General features: G+C 43.6%; 1 protein-coding gene across 1 annotated transcript in view; it reads right to left on the bottom strand.

Moving 5' to 3' along the window:
- The window catches only part of TFAP2E (transcription factor AP-2 epsilon (activating enhancer binding protein 2 epsilon)), a 29,390-nt gene that overhangs the window by 1,643 nt on the left and 17,998 nt on the right, over positions 1-9,749 (bottom strand). The window lies entirely within an intron of this gene.

Here is a 9,749-nt window from a genome sequence, read left to right as displayed (position 1 = left end):
GTTAACAAACTCAATCTCTTCACCATACATCCTGATGCTGCCAATTGGTCCACCAATGTATATACTTTTTATTTAATCATCCAATTGTTGCTATGTGCAGTCGACTAACTCATAGTGACCCTGTGTACAACAGCTCTGAATTCAGCACCATCTTGAGCCAGTTTCATTGCCTTTGACACATCTTCCCCTATTACTCCAGTTACTTAGTCAATCCATCTCATTCAGAGTCTTCCTCTCTTGCACGGTCCTTCCAGCCTTCTAAGCATGATATTCTTCTCCAAGGACTGTTTGGTCCTTCCTTGCAGCATGCCCAAAGTATGTCAGAGCTTCAAAATCCTTGCCTCTAAGGAGCAACCTGATTTCACACTCTCCAGGACAGACCTGTTTGTCTTAGCAGTTCATGGTATATTCAATATCCTTCTCCGAAACCACAGCTCAAAGACACTGATTCTTCTGTCATCCTTAGTCATCGTCCAGCTCTCTGATGCATAGCAAGTAATTGCGAAGACTGTGGCCTGGATCAGACAGACACACGTTGGTCTCTAGATTGACATCATTCCTCCTCAGTACTCTGGAGTGGTCTCTGACAGTACATTTTCCCAGTGCAATTCATCTTTTTATTTCCTGATTGCTGGTATCAAGACTGTGGAACTAAGCAAACTGAAGCTGTTAGCAGTCTGTCTCCTCTCTCTATGATGATGCTGCCAGTTCAGCCCAGGGGTGAGAGTATTTGTTTTCTTACTGTTGAGCTTCATCCATATTGAAGGCTGTAGTTCTTGACCTAATGCAGCAGATACATCAGGTACTTCTCAGTTTTGGCAAGCAAACCATCTATTTACGTTAGCACTAAACCCAGCTTCTTGTTATGTGTCATCAAGCTGGAACTGACTCATAGCTGATTTTCTAGAGGATTTTTTGGAGGCTGTAAATCACACGAAAGGAGATTTCCTGTCTTATCTCCCATGGAACAGCTGGTGGTTTCTAACCACATGCCTTTAAGTTGCTAGTGCAGCTCTTGACCACATAGTCTAATAGGCTAAAACCCAATTTATTTTTCAGGGGAAGGGGACTTCCTGGAAAGAATCAAATGCTTAAATCTCATTTGAAGCTTCTAAGTTCACCCTGTTCTCCACACTTTACTGCTTCCTCAGCACTGCTGGTAATCCTGAATAGGAGACTCCCGGAGCCTGAAGGCTGGAACACCGTTTCCCTCCTTGGGACCAGATCAGAGATCCACTCTGCAGTACAGTAGGGCCCTGTGACTTAGGGCAAGTTACTTCATTGTTTCAAGCTATAGATTGCTTACTTCTAAGGGACTTGATAGGGGAAACAGTTAATTTAGGGAGTTATTCAGCTCCCTAAGAAGTTCTTAGCACATTTCTTTCTTGCTGAACTTGTTAAGTGCCGTTGAGTTGGCTCTGACTTCATGTTTTTGTTATGTGTCATTGAGTTGCCTGCAATTCATAGTGACCAATACAACAGCTCTGAATCCGGCCCTGTCCTGAGCTAGTCTTGCTGACTCTGGCACACTACCCATTACCTCAAGTCACTGAGTCAATCTATGTCATCTTGAGTATTCCTTTCCTGTGCTGTCCCTCTACCCTTCGGAGCAGATGTTCTCCAAGGACCGGTCTCTCCTGGCATGTACCCAAAGTATGTGAGATGGAGCTTCAAAATACTTGCCTTCAAGGAGAAACTTGGTTTCACCCTCTCCAAGACCTATTTGTTTTCTTGGTAGTCCATGGTATGTTTAAGACTCTTCTCCAGCACCACAACTCAAAGACATCAATTCTTCTGTCATCCTTAGCCATTGTCTGATGCATAGCAAATAATTGTGAAGACTCATAGTGACCATATATATCTATATATATATATCTATATCTATCTATCTATCTATCTATCTATCTATCTATCTATAAAACAGAATGAAACCTTGCCCCACCCTGTTCCTTCCACCCGGTCTGCTGTGTTTAAGCCCAGTGTTTCCGTCACTTTGTTGATCCATCTCCTTGAGGATCTTACTCTTTCTTTTTTTTTTTTTTTAAGAATCTTACTCTTTCACTGATGTTTCAGTTTCCCAAGCATAATGTCCTTTTCCACGATCTTCCCCCCCCATAGCACCCCCAAAAGTATGTGAGACGTTAATCTCACCATCATTTTCTCCAAGAAGCACTCTGGCTTCACGTCTTTCAGTTATTCCAAAACAGTTTATTCTTTTAGCAGTCCATGAGCTACTCAACGTTCTTCACCAACATCGGGTTTTTAATGTTCTTTATTCATTATCCAACTTAAGGATATTTAAAACCTCTTTTTCATATGCGTGGATTGACAATTTTTCAGAACCCGATGTCCAGGCCTGTCTTCCAAGACAATTCTGGGTTGGAACCAATAGTCTTTTTGTTAGTTGTCAAATATTTACCTGTTTATGCCACCCAGGAACCATATAGATGGACAAGAGTATAAAGATGACATTTAAGACCATGAACTGAATCATCATCATGAGAGAGCATGTGGGTAGAGAAGAGAAGGCCTTGAGGAAAAGCAACATTTAGAGATCACATAGAGAAGGAGCCAGATTTGGAACACTCAGTTACATAAGAGGAAACCAGGAGATGATGGAAACCACAGAGAAGAGTCAAAAAGCTAAATGGTTAGAAAGTAAAATCTTGTGTTAGGTCCAGAAAAAAGTCCTTAGGCTTGCCAGCTTAATTTCCTCTAGATTAATCCCGGTTATACAGTGTTTCTCCAGTTAGTTATCATTCTTCAGTGTTGCATAATACTCCACTGTGAATGTGCCATATTTTCTTTAACCAATCTATTGATGGACACTCAAGTTGTTTGCCTCTCTTTGCTATTGAAAAAAGCTAAGGAAAGGTTTACATACAGAGTCATTTTTGAATGGTTAGGGAGGGAGAAGAGAGTAAAAATAGATTAATAGACATTAAGTTGGGTGAAGGGAAAGGCAATATACAATAAGGTTGATAAGACATTGTAATTACATTAATAAATTCTTTTTTTCATAAACTGTCATTTTATAAAACAAAATGTACATGAATGAGAAAGCAATTTAATTTGTAAACTTTCACTCAAATCACAATACAAGTCCCTAGGTTTAGCATCATGGTTATTGATGGCCTTGAGTGGATTTCAATATACTGGTGGAGATGGAAGCCAGATTGGAATGGGTAGAGGTTTGAATTTAGGGTGAGCAGGAGGAGGAAAGTATAGCTGTCAAGCATTTTTAACTCCTAAGGAGAGAAACAGGGAAAGGATTTAAAAAAAAAACAAAAAAAACCCAACATATAAAACGAACATTTATTGAAAGCTTAATGTAGACCAGGCACAATGGTATGAATTATTAAATCATGTGTGTGTGTGTGTGTGTGCTGCGTGTGTGGAATGTTTATCTAACAAATTGGTTTCCCCCTCAATAGTTCATACACAAATTGTTCTGTGACATTGGTTGTGATCTTCATACCATGTCAGCACTGATCCTATTTCCATGCTAACTTTCCCATTTCCATGCCCCTCCCCACCTTTTCATTTTTGCTTTTGAATAGCTGTTGCCTTTTTGGTCTATTTTTAAATATCTAATTGTTCTAAAGGGCACATTCTTCCCTAGTGGTGTTCATTTTAAAGGCCAGTCTATTATGTGTTTGAAAGGTGGTATCTGGGATTGTTATAAGATAGTAGTCTAAAGTATTCCTCCAGTCTCTTGTCAGACCAGTATGCTTGGTCTTTTTTTTTTTTAATTTGAACTTAGTTGTATATTTTTCATCCATTCTAACTTAGATCTCATTTTGTGTTTCTGGCCAGAGCAGTCAGTAGTCATAGCTTGGTACCATCAAGTTCTTCATTTCTTTTTCAATAGATCCTAGAGATTTGGGGAGTGATCTGAGTGATCTGGGGGATGATTCAGTATAAAGATTGAGGTTGAGGTCTGTGGTGCAGGAAAGAAAAGGATTGCATGGAGAGTGAAATCCTCAAGATTAAAACTAACGAGTTATCGTTGGCCATGTACAGCACAGTCACCAGCATTCACATGCACATTCAGCACTGACAGCATCCGTCATGTTAATATAACACAAAGATATAACAGCCAAACTGACAGATTCACACACAGTCTCAGCTACTGATGTCACTAATACACATACAGACTCACCACATTCACTTACTACTCACAGAGAAAACTAATAGCCACACTGACAAGCCAAATAAACCTACCAAGATCTGCACACCTTCTTGCATAGAGATGCTGTCTCCTTCACCTTAGCTTTCCCCTCAGAGGCCCCTTCCTGCCTTTAGCCCTCCTAATTCCCAGGCCCTGCTTTTCCTAGTAGCCTTGCCTTCTTAAGACACAGATTCAAGCCTGAGCTGAAGAAGAACAGGGAGAGCTGCATATCTAATGACAAATTTTTATTAAGAGAATGAGAACGCAATCTGAGAGTTGGGAGGTACATCAACTGCAGGGTCAAAAGAGACAACAGCAAGTACAAAATCCCAGCAACCAACCATCTCAGGATCCTTGATACACGTCCCCACCCTCCTAGCCCACCCACAGCCCTTTGTAGGTAAAAACCCCCTCCATCATGATGTATGAGCAGAAAACAGTGAAACTCAGTGAAAAGTTGCCAACTCAACGGGATAAATAAGTTGCACTGGACGCTTTAAAACTTTCAGTTTTAATTACAACATATATCAATAAATAGGACAGACAGCAACAGGACTGTAAAATAATGCAGCCCAGATTCAAGTTCTGCAGTTTGTGCTTTATATTCTCTGTTTCTTGAGGACCCCATTTGCCTACTTCTTTCCAGGAATACAAGGACTCCAGTGAGCACCTGGGGCCTCCTGCCAGCACCTCTCTTCAATAGCACCTCTGATTTGTTAACACTTTCCCTCCCGCCATCAGTGAAAAACAAAAAGGCCTTGGCTTCTAAGAGTGCCTACTGCTGCCCAGGCACTCTCATGGACAGGTCTCTGCCCCGTGAGCCAAACTTTTCCATGCCAAGTTCCTGCCTAAGCTCTTCTCAGCATTCAAAGATCAAAAAATTGCACATGCGAGTCGGATGTCTAGGCCCTTACCAACAAACCACCACTGACAGGCACCCTCCTGACTCTAACCCAGTTCCCTAACTCAGGCTTCTGGATGGATATCCTTTTCCTGGTCTGACCTCAACCCCAATTCTGACCACCACCAAGGATAGCAGAGGGGAAGTAATTATTTCCGATGCTTTGCTTCCTTCTCTGAAGCCTTCGTGTCACTGTGCCCACTGCCCACACTGCTTAGGAACATCTTGTCCAGCCCCTTAAGTGACTCCAGCAAGTAGTTCTGGAAGGCAGTGAGGGCAGCACAGATAGCGGGACCTCCAAAACCATGCGTGATGAGGCTAAAGTGTGTCAGGCAGCTCTGCACCCCAGGCTCCAGGATGAGTGCTGGGCGGCTGTTGCCCAGCGGTGAGCGGTCCTGAGCCATCAAGTCCGAAAACTCCTTGCAGATCTGCCTGGGAAGGGAAGGAGGACCAGAGGTTAGAGGACGAAGGCCTGAGCCCAGAGAAGGACGTATCATTGTTGGGTGCTTTGTGTACATTATTTAGATGGTTGCTGGCCCTCCCAACAGCCTGCAAGTGATGAACATTCTTTACAGAAAAGGAAATTAAGATTTGGAAAGGTATTACTCAACATCATAGAGCAAGTAAGTTTTTGTTAGGTGTCGTAAAGTTGACAACGACTGATAACAAGCCTATAAACAACAGACTTCAACCTTGCCCTACCCTGCACCATCCTCAGGATCTCTGTCATGCTTGACCCTGTTATTACAGTCATTGGGTCACTCCATCTCACTGAGGGTCTTTCTCTCTTTTGCAATGACCAGCCCCTCCTGACAACATGCGCAATGTATGTGAGACCAAGTGTCCCCGGCCTCTAAAGAGCAGCCTAGTTGCACTTCCTCCCAGGCAGAGTCATTTGTTCTTTTGGCAGTCCGTGGGATATTCAATACTTTTCACCACAGCACAATTTCAGTGCATCCGTTCCTCTCCAGTCTTCCTCATTCATTGTCCAACTTTGATACATAGGAAGGGACTGAAAATACCATGGCTTGCATCAGGGGCACTGGCTAAGACATAGTACATGCTCATATTCTAAAATCTATCTCTTTGTTGAAGAAACGTAACCCATTGTCTCACTGAATCAGCTCTCACTCAGAACAACTCTACTTGTTAGACAGAACTGAGTTCTTGAGAGTTTTCTTGTGGGGGGGAAGTTGTGGACAAGACAGCAAGGCCATTCTTCTGTGGAGCAGCTGGGTAGGTTTGAACCACTAACTTTTTGATAAATGATGTTTGGCGCCATCAATTTTTTTTTCACATTATCTTTTCTGAAATTTTATTTTATGTAAAAACTGTTAATCTTGTTTCTTGCCATGTTGAGGTCTCATCTAGACCATTCTAGATCATTCATGAAGATCCCTTAGTCCAACTTGATAAAGCTGATATCCTTGGTGTACTGATGGAGACACTGGCAGCACACATTGAGTCCGTATTTCCGGATCAGTCTGTGTTGGTTTGAGCACATGCGGTGGGAGCGGGAACCCTGGCCGAATTTTTGCGGGTGACTCCAATAGAGCTACTGGTGACCCATTTTGCTTGGAGGGAAGCACCAAGGCAAAAAGACCGAGCCATCAAGTCAATTTTGACTCATAGTGTCAATGGGACAAGTAATAGGGTTTTTTGAACTACAGACTTTACAGAAGCAGATCACTAGATCTTTTCTCCCATAGATCCACTTCTTATTGTAGTTAGGTGCCGTCGAGTTGAGTATGACTCCCAGCGACCCTGTGACCAACAGCTCTGAAACCCGTCCCGTCCTGTGCCATCCTCATCACCTCTGACACACTTGAGCCCAATGCTGCCATCATTGTGAGTCCATCTCGTTGAGGGTCTTCCTTTTGCCAGCCTTTCCAAGCATGATGTCCCTTTCCAAGGTAGGTTCAAACCATCAACCTTTTGATTAGAAGCCAAGTACTAAACCATTACATCACCAGGGACCCCCCCCCTTGTTGAAGTTTTGTCCACATTTGAAGTTCAGCTCAAAGCCCCAGGAAGCTTTCCTTGATCCCCTCTCCCACCTGCATCCTCACCCCAAATACACAATGCTTCAACAGAAGTTGATCTCTGAAATGAGTGGAACCATCAGAATCAGCTTTGTATCACTGAATTAAGAGCTAGCAGTGAACAGGAAACAGGTTTCAGAGAAGATAGATGCTCTGCTAAAGAGAGCAAGCAGGATCTGAACCCAGCTTCAGTTTGTAGCTCTGTTACTAACTTCTGTGTGCATCCTGTGTGTGGCTCAGGGAATACATCATTCATCTTGCCTCACCACGAAACCCAGTGAGCATCTTCGCCCTGCTGGAACTCAGGAAGTGTTCGAGGACTTAACTGAGTTAAATGAGGTAGAACTTGCCCTGGACATGTCTCTCCAGCTACAAGCTGAGCAGCCTAATTAGATCTCTCCCTTTGATGGTCTCATGAATCTGACTCCTCTTCTTCCTAGGCTAATTCCCTTAAAGAGGAGAGGAGCCACGATTTGAAGGATAACATGAACTGCATTAGGTAGGACTGGGTGGTGGTCTAAGCATGAAAACAAAGCAAGGACGTGAGGACAGGAAACAGTAGATCAGGTTGAAGGCACGGGGTTTGTATGGGTTAGACTGAAGGACTCTCAGAAGGCTATATTTTATCGTGTAAGTAAGTGGTTTTCAAAACTTCATTTTTTCCTTTCCTTCATTATTCTCTCCCTTCACTCTTCACTCCCTCTTTTCTTGAAGTGGAACTCTTTCTAAAGCACAAAATCTTACTGGAATTGTTGTTGTTGTGTGCCATCGAGTTGCCTGCAACACATAATGACCAATGTACAACAGCCCTAAACCCTGCTCTAATCTATCCTGTGCCAATATCACTGTCTCCAACATACCTACTCCCATGACCCCAGTCATTGAATGAATCCATCTCATAGAGGGTCTTCCTCTCCTGAGCTGTCCCTCCACCCTCCCAAGCATGATGTCCCTCTCCAAGGACAGGTCCCTCCTTACATGTCCAAAGTATGTCAGACGAAGATTCAGAATCCTTGCCTCCAAGGAGCAGACTGGTTTCACCCTCTCCAGGACAAACCTGTTTGTTCTCTTAGCAGTCCATGGTATTCAATACTCTTCTCCAGCACCACAGCTCAAAAGGCATTAATTCTTCTATCATCCCTAGTCATTGTCCAGCTCTCTGACACACAGCACACAGCAAGTGAGTGCAAAGACCATGGCCTATATCAGGTGCACCTTAGTCTTCAGACTGACATTGTTGCTCTTCAGTATTTTGGACAGGTCCCTAACAGCAGCCTTTTCCATTGCAATACATCTTTTCATTTCCTGGCTGCTGGTGCCAAGATTGTGGAGCCAAGCAAACTAAAGTTGTTCACAATCTCAATTCCTTCACCATCTGTCATGATGCTGCCAATCGGCCCAGTGGTGAGAATCTTTGTTTTCTTGATATTGAGCCTCAATCCCTATTGAAGGCTGCAGTCCTTGACCTTCTGCAGCAACCCCTTCAGGTCCTCCTCAGTTTCAGCAAGCAGGGTTGTGTCATCTGCATAACGCAGGTTGTTGATGAGTCTTCCTCCAATCCTGATGCCACATTTCTCCTCACAGAGCTCAGCCTCCTGGATAATCTGTTCTGCCTATATATTGAAAAGGTATGGAGATAGGACACATCCCTGGCGTACACCCTTCCCAAGTTTGAAACATGCAGTGTTTCCTTGCTCTGACGACTGTCTCCTGGTCCAAGTATAGGTTTCACATTAGCATGATCAAGTGTTCTGGGATTCCCATTCTTCTCAGAGTCAGCCACAGTTTGTTGTGATCCACACAGTCAAATGCCTTTGCATATTCAATGAACCACAGATAGACATTCCTCTGGTACTCCCTGCTTTCAGCCAAGATCCATCTAACATTAGCTACAGTAGGGGTATTGTATCTTACTGGAATTACAGTCTGTAAAACAGGCCCTGAGGCATCTGCTTAAAACCTAGTTTGTAAAAATGAATGCAGTAGTGGCAGAAACTACTGAAGGTAGCGCAGGGAAGCAGTAGGGAAAGTGAGTGTGTATGCTGGGATGAAGGTCTAGCAGGAACAATGAAGAGACCTGAGCAAAATGGCAGCATGTGAATGGTGGTGAGAGAGGCAACAGTAGGATTTGCAGAGGGATCAGTTGTAAAGGGCAAGAGAAGGTTGACCTAGGGCCCTGAGTAGGTGTCAGTGTCCCGAATGGAGGTTAGTGGAGCATAAGGAGTGAGGGGCAAGATTCATCCTTGGAGAGCAAGATCATGGAAGCTCAGACACATGGTGGGGTTGGGGCTGATAGTGCCACATGGCATGAAATATGAGTGTACCACCTACACATGAGCCTATATAGGCCTGTGTGTGACTTCTTTTGTGCTGCTGCGTAGAATTCAAGGTGTATTCATATGTGATGTGCTCATATGTGCTTGTGAAGAGCATCCATATATGTCTGAATGTGATGGGCATGAAGTGTCCAAGTACACTCGTGTGGTACCCATGTGTGCCTGTGCGAAATGGACATGTGCCACCTGTGTGCTCTTCGGGGGCCGAAGCATTGAGTGTAGGTGTGCTGTGTATGTCATATGTGCCTGTACACAGTGTCACAAGTACATTATATGTTCATGAGTGGTGCCTACTGTGA

This window comes from Elephantulus edwardii, unplaced genomic scaffold, assembly GCF_000299155.1.
Source record: "Elephantulus edwardii isolate Elephantulus edwardi_28Jun2011 unplaced genomic scaffold, EleEdw1.0 scaffold00049, whole genome shotgun sequence".
Taxonomy (NCBI): domain Eukaryota; kingdom Metazoa; phylum Chordata; class Mammalia; order Macroscelidea; family Macroscelididae; genus Elephantulus; species Elephantulus edwardii.
The sequence above is the reverse complement of the archived record's forward strand: the minus strand, read 5'-3'. Positions and strand labels throughout refer to the sequence as shown.